The 13,336-nt window shown below is 39.9% G+C and overlaps 1 pseudogene across 1 annotated transcript; it reads left to right on the forward strand.

The window, feature by feature from the left end:
- Positions 1-4,292: 4,292 nt before the first annotated feature.
- Positions 4,293-6,581, forward strand: LOC147629671 (RAN GTPase-activating protein 2 pseudogene; annotated as a pseudogene). The gene has a single exon (XR_015267743.1). The product of XR_015267743.1 is annotated as an RAN GTPase-activating protein 2 pseudogene (transcript).
- The last annotated feature ends 6,755 nt before the right edge of the window (positions 6,582-13,336 follow it).

The raw sequence follows: 13,336 nt of genomic DNA on the forward strand, positions 1-13,336 counted from the left end.
CCTATTAGAATGTACTTTTTTCAATTATATACTCTTAGCTTGTTCTTCATTTAATTGAGCTTAAAGTTGCTCAAAAATAGGAGGTTGTGAATTTGACATGATGAGAGATAGAGAAACAGAAAAGAAAAATTGCGAAAACTTGTTAATAATTAAGATAAGCAAATAAACAATATTTGAAGAGTAGTACTTACGGTCCTTGCTTTGAATTTGTTGAAGTTGTATGTTGTCCCAATTTGTGGAGCAAGAATTCCCAACTTCAAGTGTCATAAAGCCCGTAAGTGGTATTTGAAGCCTTCAAGATCGATTTGTTGAAGTAGCCCAATTGTGCTTTTAAGACGGTTGTCTTTGTCCCCAAAAATCAATTTTAGAGAAAACCCACTTTTGTAGTAATCCCAAAAGTTGATTTGAAGCCTTTTATCTTCGGAAGCCTTTGAACTTAGCTTTTCTCTCCTTCTTTTTTTATACAAATCTCTCTCTTTTTCTTTTAAATATATACCCAATAAATGTGAAGAGGAGGTAAAGGCTTGGAAAAGTGGAGCACCAAGCTTTTGATGGAGGACACCAAGCTTGTAGTAGAAAGCTTTTAATATTGCTAGTGGTTTAATCCGTCCGTGAAAACGAGCAAGAGTATTCTTGCATGTGAAAAAATGAATGGCTTATCCTTGTCGACCGCAAATTAGTGCAGTGGAGAGAGGTGTTGCTCAAGAGTCCCAAGGTCACAGGTTCAAGCCCTCATTACGCAAGCGATCCGCGATCTTTCGCAATCTTAGATTGTAAATTCCAAGGAGCCCAAAGCTCTCGTTGTTGTAAGTGTCTCGACCATACAAACCTAGCAATAATCTGGGTTCTAAAAATAAAGATATTCCCTATCACAAAAATAATACATCAATAGCAATATAAATTTATCAAATAAAACACAAAAGCTACATAAAAAGCAAGTTTCTATATACACCGTAAAACACCAGTGCTCTCTAACAGTTTGATAATTAGAGATGTTGTTGCTTGTCCTTCCCAAAATGGAGAGTCTACAATTGAGCCATGAATATTAAATAGATATGGAAAACAATAATAACTATATTGTAGTAACCATCTAAAAATATTACCTTCAATATCTTGTCCATCACCATAAACAAATGAAAATGATCTCCTTGCCACATCCATCCTAAGCAATATACCCCTAATATCAAATATAACACTCACTACCCTAATCATTTACATAACACTTTAAGGTCTCTCTCTCTCTCTCTCTCTCTATACCAACATATCATAGTGAGCAATCTCCTTGCCACATCCATCCTAAGCAATATACCCCTAATATCAAATATAACACTCACTACCCTAATCATTTACATAACACTTTAAGGTCTCTCTCTCTCTATACCAACATATCATAGTGAGCAATCTCAATTGGTTTACAGCCACGTTCCAATATCAATAATATATGTGTACGTGGCAAGCCTCTTTTTTGAAATTCAATAACAAAAACAAATCTCAATACCCTTCCGAATATTTCTTTTTTCACCAATAAGTCCATCATGTCCTTATGCTTCTCATAAAAGACCCATGCTGTCAAGTCAGGTAGATCTTGGGCAACCTGACCCGGCAGTAAAGTAGTGGTTATTTCATCCCACTTAGGATTGCAAGTAAAGGTAATAAACAGGTCAGGTTTACCCATCTTCCTAACAATTGCCATTGAATCCTAGTACAATTGATACATATATCTAGGTCCCCTAGTATATGTAGATGGTAGAACTACCCTGCGTGGTCCAACAATGCCCCTAGAGACTCTATTGACCCCATCGCTTGAACTAACCATATCTGTAAGACCTTGGTATACTTCAGCACACAATGCATTCTGATTATTACGTATCTATACTAATATAGATTCTTCCATACTACTATATGCATCAACAATGTACTGTTGCAAAAGTCGACCACTGCGCAGAAGGAAGGCATTTGTATCTTCCCTTATCTATAGTCTATATGCATAATATTGCCGTTGAGTTACGGTCTTTGTCTCCTCATTTGAACCTTGTCTATTCCTACCGTTGAGTGGAATTCCAACATGCCAACCATCCTCCGAGGAAATAGAAGAACATATAATAGAGGCATATATGAAAACGATGCAAGTTAGATATTTTTTTATAGCACCTATGCGCGACATTATTTGAATATCTCTCTGCCCCACATGAAAATCATCTCCTTGACCCGACATGATAGCATTGCACAATTTGTCCCTTGAGTAAAAACATCATTACTCTCACAAAATCTCTAGGGAACTACCCGGGCTTCTAACATACGGATCATCTTTTTCATAATAGCATTGAGTCGATTAACAGATATCTTAAGACTCAATACCTCCAAGCCTAAAGTATATACTTGCTCTTTTAGAGAATCCACTTATTGTTTACATTGCCCATTACATCCACCTAGACGTTCCCCAATTTCAACATGCATATTCTCCATGAAAGAAATCATGTCTAGTTGGTTAGCCTCCATGCGACCACTACTTTCAAGGATGCGATGGAGATGATAAGACAACTCCTCTCTTAGCGTATATCCCCTTTGTTGCCACTTCCACGGATCTCATCCCAAAGAGCATCTAAGTACTTGTTGCAAACAGCCTGATTTTTCTCAGTGCGCTCGCATATATCCACAATATTTTGTAGACATTTAGAGTTTGGTTATCCGGATGGAGACCTTGACCGAGCAAGGTTTTTTGCAACTCAAACATTCATAAACTCGGGCGGGGTAGAAAAAGCTACTTCTTCATTGGAAGAATCATTCGCCAGCCAGTATAGCTTTTGAGTGGTTGTTATCATTCTAAATCTCCATTTGCTGAAATCCAAAATTAATATCTTAAGACTCTACAAACATCTCTTTGTATCTTTGCCAACATATAACTAACTCTAGTAACCTACCTATATACATGTAGATACCTCCTTGATAACTCTTATAGAGATACATATAACTGCCTCTCTAAAAATAATGTATTGGCAAAACCTTTTTTTTAACTTTTTTAAGAATGTTTCTCAGCTAATATAAGACTACTACATGTGTATATTCTCCAAGACTACTATAGTTTTTGTAGACCCATTATTCTATCTCTAGAACTCTCTCTATAATCTCAAAGACAGTAGTCTAATAAATGAAATGTTTCTAGCTTAGGTAGCCAAGCATATCAATATTATAAACTGTTTAGATGTGGCACAACACACTCGATGAGATAGAAAGAGATAGAGAATATTTTGATGTGCTCTCTCTCTCTCTCTCTCTCTCTCTCTCTCTCTCTCTCTCTCTATAGCTAACCAAACATATGAACAAAAAAAAATTATTTATCTATGCATCACATATTGACAACAAATAGATAAAGACAAAAAGGACAACAAAAAAACTAACCTCAAGTTGAAGAGAGAATTGGATTTGAAAGCACCAACTTTGATGCTATCGTTCTTGTGCTTGCTTCTACACAATCACACAGAGAGGCCAAAAAATAATTGTGTGTATACATGTGTGTTTGAATTAATACATGTAAGTACACACTCTTTTCTTGGTGCGTGTGTGAGTGGTGTTTATGTGTGTGTGTGTGTGTGTGTGTGTATAAGAAGTTGCTCTTACTAATCCACTTCCCCTAGGTGTAAGGCAACGTGGATTGTTATAAACCTACTATACAAAACATATGGCAAAATGTATACTACAAAGTTAACGCACATACTAAATACATGCAATTCAAATCACAAATCCTACATACCTTTTCTCACATTTTAAAGGCAATATTTTAAAAACTTTCACCTTCGAAAAAAAAAGTTCATACTTTTGCTATTCAAATTCTTTCACACACCAAAATATTTCTAAATACTTTCACCCACACATGCACACACACACACACACACACATCCACACACACACACACACACGCTATTCAAATTATTAAAACATTTAAAACACTTTCAACTTCAATAAAAGAACTCTCTCAAACACACACACACACACACACACACAAAGTTTCAACTATCACACTCTCTCTCTCTCTCTCTCTCTCTCTCACTCTCACACACACACACACACACTTGCTATTCAAATCAAGAAAACATTTTGAATTAACCAAGTATGGGGTTAAGCGGGATCTTACATAAAACCATCCAAATAGAGGGCCTATCACATAAATCCCAAGTACAAAAAAATGGTCAAAGAAGATCTAGACAAGCTACCGCTTTCTCCAAGCAAAAAATTTAATGCAAAACGACCCGTTGTGGAACTTCAAAAAGGAGGAGATCAACGGGAACCCAAGAGCGGACTTCATATTTCTATCAAACCCAATTAACCCGCGGCGTTGCCTTTTTCATCACCGCCTCAGCCCGAGCCTGCAAGCTTCAACCCCGCCATAGCTGCTGTCAAGCTACCAGAGCTTAAGTATCTATCGATGGCGACTGCAACTACAAGCGCATCAAGCCCTTCCCCTCTTCATCTTCCCTCATCTGGTTCGTCTTCCCCCAGGACGTTGCCCTCCATCCGCCTATGGCCTCCGAATCCTTCCACGCGCTCCACCCTTGTGCAGCGCCTCTCTGATCATCTCTCATCCGTCTCCTTTTTCTCGCAGCGCTACGGCCGCATCGGGGCCTCCGAGGCCTCCATCCTCGCAGACCGAATCGAGCAGGAGGCCTATGTGGCGGCGTCGCAGCATGCCGAATCGGAGAGCTCCGACATCTGCGTGGTCCAGTTCTACGCTAAAGAGGCTAGCCGGCTTATGCTGGAATGCATGAAGAGAGGGCCGGCATCGCCGCCGCCTCCTGCAGATGCTACAGGCGTCGATGCCACCGAACTGCAGTTGGATGAACCAGAAACCCCGAAGGAAAACTCTGCCATGAAGACTGTCTTTGATATTTCAGACGGCAATCGCGAGTTTCTGACGGAGGAGGCCGCTGGGGACCTTCTAAAGCCGCTCGCTGTGCCGGGAAACGCTTACTCTAGCATCTGCCTCAGCAACAGAAGCTTCGGCGAAGAAGCTGCCAAAGTTGCCGGTAAGATCTTGGAAACCCTGAGATCTCAGCTTGTCCGAGTTAACGTCGCCGATATAGTTGCGGGTAGAAATGAAGACGAGGCCCTCTCTGTCATGTCAATCTTCTCCTGTGCTCTTATGGGTTGCAAGTTGAAACACCTTAATCTCTCTGATAATGCCCTGGGAGAGAAGGGGGTAAGGGCTTTCTCTGAGCTTTTGAAATCGCAGCATGCTCTGGAAGAGCTCTACTTCATGAACAATGGTATCTCAGAGGAGGCTGCTGTGGCCATCTGCGAGCTCCTTCCATCTTCCAAGAAGCTGAGGGTCTTGCATTTCCACAACAACATGACTGGTGATGGTGGGGCAGTAGCTCTTTCAGAGCTTGTGAAAGGTGCTCCTGTGCTTGAAGATTTCAGGTGTTCCTCTACTAGGGTTGCAAGTGATGGTGGAGTCGCCCTAGCAGAAGCCTTGTTGGCTGGGTCTAGCCTGAAAAGAATTGACTTGCGCGACAATCCTGTCGGTGCTGAAGGTGGCATTGCTCTGGCCAAGCCTTTGAAACAACACCTTGACCTCAAAGAGGTGTATCTGAGCTACCTTGGCTTCGAAGATCAGGGAACTGAAGCAGTGCTGGAAGCCCTTGAAGGAGGAGCTCCAGGTCTTGAAGTGCTAGAACTTGCAGGAAATGAGATAACTGTGAGTTCAGCGAGGAAGCTTGCTAGCTGCATTGCATCCAAACCGAATCTTGTCAAGCTGAATTTGTCTGAGAATGAGCTTGAAGACAAGGGGGTGGTTATTGTCTGTGATGCCCTCCAAAATGGCCACGAAGGCCTGGTGGAACTGGATTTTAGTGAAACTGACATTGGAAGGATAGGAGCTTGTGCTGCTGCCAAAGCTGTAGCCCTGAAGCCAGGCTTTAAGCTGCTTGGTCTTAATGGGAACCATATTTCTGAAGCTGGCATAGAAGCTTTAAAAACTGCACTGCAGAAGGGCACTCATGGTACATCTGTGCTCGGATCTTTGGATGAAAATGATGAGGATGAAGGGGCAGATGAGGAGGTTGACGATGATGCAGAAGAAGATGGCAGAGAAGAGGCAGATCTGGATGATGAATTGCAAGCCCAGTTTGGCAATGTCAAGGTGTAACCATTTATCATTTATCTTAAGATTTGACGTTCCTGAGGGCCTATATGCTATAGGGACATTACATCTTTGGATATACTATGTTGCTCTAGAGCACACTAAATTACAAGCCCTGAAGCTCAGCCTATTTTCATAGCACAGGGAAATTGATGTCTAGGTTATTTAGTGTAACACTAGGTGTAGTCTCGTCACTATTGGTGAAGATATCCCCTGCAAAAGAGTCAGGCACTGTCAAGTGTAAGATGCATAATGTGCTCGTTGTCATCTCTGGTGCATTTGCTCTTAGATTTGGAGTCAGGTCATTGTTCTCAACTACTGGATCTTGTCATAGTCTAGTGAATACTTGCTCACAGATTCTCTCAGAAACTTCACTATTGGTGGATTCTCTTTGTGCAACAAAGGTCTTTCTTTTTTTGTTTTAAGAAGTATCTCAACTATTTGCTTCGTCTAGACTCACATCAACTATGTACATCAAAAGTTTGTTCTCAGTTGTCAATTATCCTAGTCGTGTACTTCCAATATTTAATTACTTGTCAAATTTGTTGGCAAGTTGCTTGAGGCCAGTAGAATGCCACGCACTGAATCAGGTTCTCTGAAACATCTCAAAAACTAATGTGCCAGGAGAAACAATGCTCTTATGGAATCTGAAGAAGGTGGCTGTACGAAGTCTTTTTTTTTTTGGAATTGTCGATTTGTTAAAAGATTTTAAGCTTGAATGGTTTCACCCCTTAGAACATAAGATTCATTTAAACTTCATATTTTGGTTGCAAGGCAATTGTTGCTGATCTTGTATGGTGACACCGGATATCTGGAAGTGTGGTGTTGTTATTTCTCACACATCAAGATGGGATGAGCACATTCTTATGTTAATGATATTGGTAGTTTAAATATGATAACCATGTGATGATGCAATATTGAAAAAGTCCAGTTATTTTTGGTTGGTTACAAGGCAATTGTTGCAGATCTTGTATGATTACCCGATATCTGGAAGTGTGGTGGTGTTATTTCTGAGCACGCTAGATGGGATGAGCACATTCTTATGATCATTCTTGATGGGTTAAATGTTATAAACATGGGATGGTGCAATATTGAAAAAGTCCAGTTATGTATGGTCCAAGAGGTTTACTTATATGCCTTTGGACCTTTTGGCAAGATGTTTATCTTCATTGGCAATCAAATGTCCTACTGCATTGTAACAAAGCAACAGAATGTGGTGTTTTGCTTGGAAGGTGAGAGCCATGAAGTTAGTGGCTCCCATTGTGAGGCAAATGTAAATAAAGCAAAGGCGGGAAGATTGGGTTATGACCAAGGAAAAGTGAAACAGTTACAGCAAGGAAACAATTGCCATCTATACAGGATTAAGGACAACCCCACCTCCCTCCACGTGGGCAAAGGAGGTGGGGCTAATTCAAAATAACCACTCCTCCTGCAAGCAGGAGGAGGAGCCAAATCTCACATCTTCCAATGCAATTTTGAATTTGAATCTAAGAAGATCTCATCTCACATAATAAATTAAATCTTTGTATACATGCTTACATACCTATAGATACACACACTTATATATATTATGTATGTATGTGTATCTATCTATACAGGATTAAGGACAACCCCACCTCTCTCCACGTGGGGAAAGGAGGTGGGGCTAATTCAAAATAACCACTCTTCCTGCAAGCGTGAGAAAGAGCCAAATCTCACATCTTCCATACAAACACACATACACACACTCGCACACATGGACACACATGCAACATATAGAGATATGCACACTTGCACACATACTCAAGCTTGCACATACACACATGTGTATACATGCACACAAGCACATAAATACACTCACATACACAAGTACATGTGCACACACATGGACATGCACACACTTACACACACACATATGCACCTGCACGTGCACACACATAGATGTACACACGAGTATATTCACATGCTCACACACACGTACATGCAGACACTCGCTATGGATACACATATATAAAAACATACACACCATGTACACACACACACACACACAACAAATACACACTAACACATACACACAATCAAGACACTTGCACAACACATGCACGCATGAAGACATTACACAATCACACATACGTGTGTATGTGCACACACAATCACATACATATGTATGCAAAAGAGAAGACAAAAGACATTGTATATAAGATACACTTATTTAAAAGTGAACACACCTCATCATGCATCCCCACGTGTTAAATTTAATATTAATTAAAAATATGTGTATATGTGTTTATTTATTTTATAAATGCACATGTATATATAGGTATACGTCTCTAAATAATAAAACATAATATTATAGATAGTATATATTTACATGTGGGTGTGTGTTTGTGAGAGAGAGAGAGAGAGAGAGAGTGTGTGTGTGTGTACACGTGTGCATGAGAAAGAAGTGTGTTTTTGTGTGTGCATGAATGTATCTGTGTGTGTGTGTTTGTGTGTGTGCATGAATGTATCTCTGTGTATGTGTGTGTGTGTGTGTGTGTGAGAGAGAGAGAGAGAGAGAGAGAGAGAGAGTTTCTATATGTGGGAGTGTGTGTGAGAAGAGAGATAGCATGTGTGTGTGTGTGTGTGTGTGTGTGAGTGGAGGGGAGAGAGAGAGAGAGAGAGAGAGAGAGAGAGAAACACAGAGAGAGACAGAGACATGGAAGTCTATGTGTGAGAGTGTGTAGGGGGAAAGAGTGTGTGTTTGCGTTAGTACATGTGCATGTGTGTACATGTGTGTGAGTGTAAGAGAGAGAGAGAGAGAGAGAGAGAGAGAGAGTTTCGTCATTTGAGAGTGTGCATGAAGAGAGAGAGAGTGTGTGTGTGTGCATGAGAGAGAGATAGAGAGAGAGAGAGGCTGAGAATTTCTATGTAGGAGATAGTTTGTGTGGGAGGAGATAGTGTGTGTTTTCATTAGTGTATGTGCGGTGTATACATGTGTGTGTGTGTGTGTGTGTGTGTGTGTGTGTGTGAGAGAGAGAGAGAGAGAGAAGAGAAGAGAACTTTTTAACGTCGTAGGAAACTATCCCAAGAGACCAAATTGATCTATCCGACAAGATTTGAACTCAAGACCTTTGATTCAAGAGGAAAATGAGCTAACCAATCTACCACACTTGGGTGATAGAAAGGTTAGCCTATTTTCCTCTTCTTATTCACACACACACCCACACACACCCACACACACATTGAGAAGAGGAGAGAGAGAGAGAGTGAGAGAGGTAGATAATTTCTACGTAGGAGATAGTTTGTGTGGGAGGAGAGAGTGTGCGTTTATATTAGTGTATGTGCAGTGTGTACATGTGTGTGTGTGTGTGTGTGTGTGTGTGTGAGAGAGAGAGAGAGAGAGAGAGAGAGAGAGAGAGAGTATATGCATGCATTCCTGTCCCGGAATATTATGGAAGAGATTTCGAGAGAAGAAATGATAGAAGATTTTCTATACCGAGAAGCAGGGGTCAGTTTATTGGTATTGACAATTAGCTGAAACTCATGCACTACTACATTTAGAAGAAATTCTTCGTGCTCAGAGACAGACATTGGCAGATTTTGAAGGAATGCCTGAACTAAACAGAACTGATTTGGAAGTCTTGGGTGAAAATAGATTGCTTTTGGAAGAGAGATCTTTTGATACTGTCGAACAATCTAACCTGTCAAGTGCTATGGAGTCAACATTAACAGATAGCCAGCGTGTTGCTTTCGATGCTGTAATGCATGCAATTGCGACAGATGCAGGTGACATTTTTTTTCTAGATGGTCCGGGGGGATCGGGCAAGACCTATTTGTATAATTGCTTGCTTGCGCGAGTACGTGGACAAGGGTATGTTGCTTTGGCCACTGCATCGTCAGGTATTGCTTCTCTACTCTTGGCGAATGGACGTACTGCACATTCTAGATTCAAGATACCTCTGGAGCTAAACAATTCTTCAACTTGCAAAATCCCTGTACATGGACAACTTGCTGAGGTTTTAAGAGTTTGTAAGCTCATTATTTGGGATGAGGCTCCAATGATTCATCGTTATGCTTTTGAAGCATTGGATAGGAGCTTACAAGATGTATTATTCTCAGATAAGCCATTTGGTGGAAAGGTTGTATTAATCGGGGGAGATTTTAGACAAATCTTGCCTGTTATTATGAAGGGAAGACGTGAGGATATTGTTAATGCAGCATTGTGTCGTTCCTTTCTATGGAACTCTATTAAAGTTCTAAAGTTAACTGGAAATATACGTATTCAATCAAGCAATACTAATGGATGCAATGAGTTTAACAGTGGGTCATGAATATTGGGAATGGAGTGGATTGTAGCGATAATAATACGATGGTGACACTACCAAGTAATATGGTCTTGCAAAGATCGACTCTTAAAGACTTGGTACATTGGGTATACTCTGAATTGGCTATCACTATGACATATGCTTCATACTTTAGTGAGCGTGCTATTCTTGCTCCAATAAACAGTCAAGTGGATATTGTGAATAAGACAGCTTTGGATGCAATGCGTGGTGACCTAAGCAATATTTCAGTGCAGATTCAATTCTTGAAAATGATGAAAATTCATTCCTATATTCCACAGAATTTTTGAACACAATCGACCTTTGGGACGGATATCCACCTCACTGCTTGGTTTTAAAGTTAGAAGCTCCTGTTATTTTGCTTCGTAACTTGGATCCAAGACGTGGACTCTATAATGGTACACGGATGATATGTAAGGCCTTTCACTCTAAAGTCTTGGAGACTGAAATCATCACTGGTACTAAAGTTGGTGAAAGAGTATTTCTTCCACGGATTACCTTTATATGCAGCGAGGCCCAACTACCATTCACCATGAGGCGGAGACAGTTTCCCGTGCGGCTGGCATTTGGCATGTCAATAAACAAATCACAAGGCCAAACCCTAAATGTCTTGGGGTTGTATTTGGTGACTCCAGTGTTTACTCATGGGCAATTTGTTGCGTTGTCACGAGCACGGTCTCCTCATGCTGTGAAGGTGTTACTTGAGGATAACGCTAATGTGGAGTGTTCATTTGATGATCTTCAAAGTTATACACCTACAACAAACAATATTGTTTATAAGGAGATCTTGATGACTTCAGAGTGACAAGTCAAGTTTCTTATTTAAGTTCTGCAATTTGATTAATTTTGTTGTGATTTCTTTTTTTATACATATTTGTCCATGGTAAAAGTACCTATTTTTGTTGTTTATGTTTTGACAGACATGTCTAAGATTACCTTTACATTGGACATGCCTTTGTCAAGGATAGTAGATGAGTTATTCTCTATATTTGCATAACTTTTCTTGATTACAAAGTATGGAACATGACATTCTATACTGATGTCTATCTGTACAGAGCCATCGCTATGGTCAGCTCCTATTACTGCAGGTCACGTAGCAGGGATTATGATTGATGCTTATAGGGATGGATAAGTATAAGTGTAATTGTTAGGCATTGTATAAATATTTTTTGAACCTATATATAAATAATTGTATAACCTATTTGTTATGCTTTGATTTTAGGATATTGCATGAGATTGATACGTTTATGGTAAGAGTTGTCGACAAAGGCATCGACATGTACGGGATCGGTGTTCCTGATGAGGAGTGGGGTGTCTATTTGTTTTGGAGAGAGATGGACAAATGCTTTGCTTCATTTGAGGGGTATTCAGTACCCGATGAGACTGGTTGTTTCTTACATCCATCATGACCATTGGTATTCGTTATGGGTTTTATACTAGAGCTCCTCATGTACCATCCACTCGATGTTCTATTGTACGAGGTAATTTTGATTATGTTTTTCTATTATAAGATTTTTTTGAGATTTTATGTGTTGTTATGTATCGTTATGTGCAGGTCCTTTTGAGATTTGATTTATCGTTGTTTCGTTTGTGCAGGTCCTTTGCATTCATCGATAGTAGAGCATGTGCGGGATGGATCACCGCTTTACAATAGAGAGCGTATTGTGAGGAGACAAATGAATGATCCTTCTCATAAGAGAAGAATTCAATTTGTTGATTCTGACATTATTGACTGAGAATACGTATTTTGTGGTGCATTTTGAGAATATGTAATATTGGTCCTTTTTTGCATCTTCGTATGCTACATTACTATGATATTTTTGTTTTCGCTATAAATCTACGAGACATGGATGTTATTTTGATAATATGTATATATGAAGTCACTTGAAATAATGTATTGTGTTTACTTAAAACATGACCTAAATTGGAGAAACTGAGCCTATTTTTTCTGGAACTCTACCTGCCGCGCAGCAACGCGCGGGTCCAATACTAGTGTTGTTTAAAAGAAAGAGCATATGGCAGGTGAATAGGTGATTCTAGTTTCTCATAGCTGGAACCTGGCAAGGTCATCACTGTGTGCTTGAAACTTTTATTTAAGACCTTGTTCGTGAGTTGTGAATGGCATCCATGATGCAGTGCTGAAATTTAAAGGTTTGCATTAGAGAGAAAAAGATTAGAATCACCTTCTTCTCCAACTCCCAAGCACCATCAGCTAGTAGTAGAGGAAAAAAGGAAAGACAACCCGACAAATCAGAGATCTTTTCCTGTATCAATTGGTTTATAGCCATGAGCAGAATGAGGCAACGTGAGGCAACAATGAACAACTGTAAAAAATACCGTCGGCAAGTAGTAGAGGGAAGAAGGCAGTCCTTCAAGCCTTTTGTAGTGATCATTTGGTTCTATATATAGCCTTGAGAGCGATGAGGCAATGTGTAAGAAAGCAATGAAAAATGTGCTAGGACGTGCAAACATGAGCTCATGCACATCATGAAAGTATGTAGTAATAAGACCTGACATGGTGGATAACTATGATGATGGCTGTGGTAGCCCTGACATGGATACTATGATGATAGCTATATTTGCCCCAATAATGATATGCTGGCCAATGTAGAGGCTATAGCCACTTGGTGTTGAGAAAATTCCAGCAACAAGCACGGATGGATTGATTTTAGCAACTAGTGACAAGTGACAAAATATCAGCAACAAGCAAGGATGAATACATGTTGACGTGTTGGGTCACCTTTCAAAAGGATGGGTTTATAAGAAATAGTGCTAGTATTTCACCTTCTATTTTTATATAGCCACTCGAAAAGTGATTGTATTTAAGGGTCAAAATGCCCACACCCTTTAAAATGATGGATATAGTAAAAATAATGTCTATTTTTTCATAATTTAT

Source organism: Cibotium barometz, chromosome 17, assembly GCF_041138505.1.
Source record: "Cibotium barometz isolate CiBa-2024 chromosome 17, ASM4113850v1, whole genome shotgun sequence".
Taxonomy (NCBI): domain Eukaryota; kingdom Viridiplantae; phylum Streptophyta; class Polypodiopsida; order Cyatheales; family Cibotiaceae; genus Cibotium; species Cibotium barometz.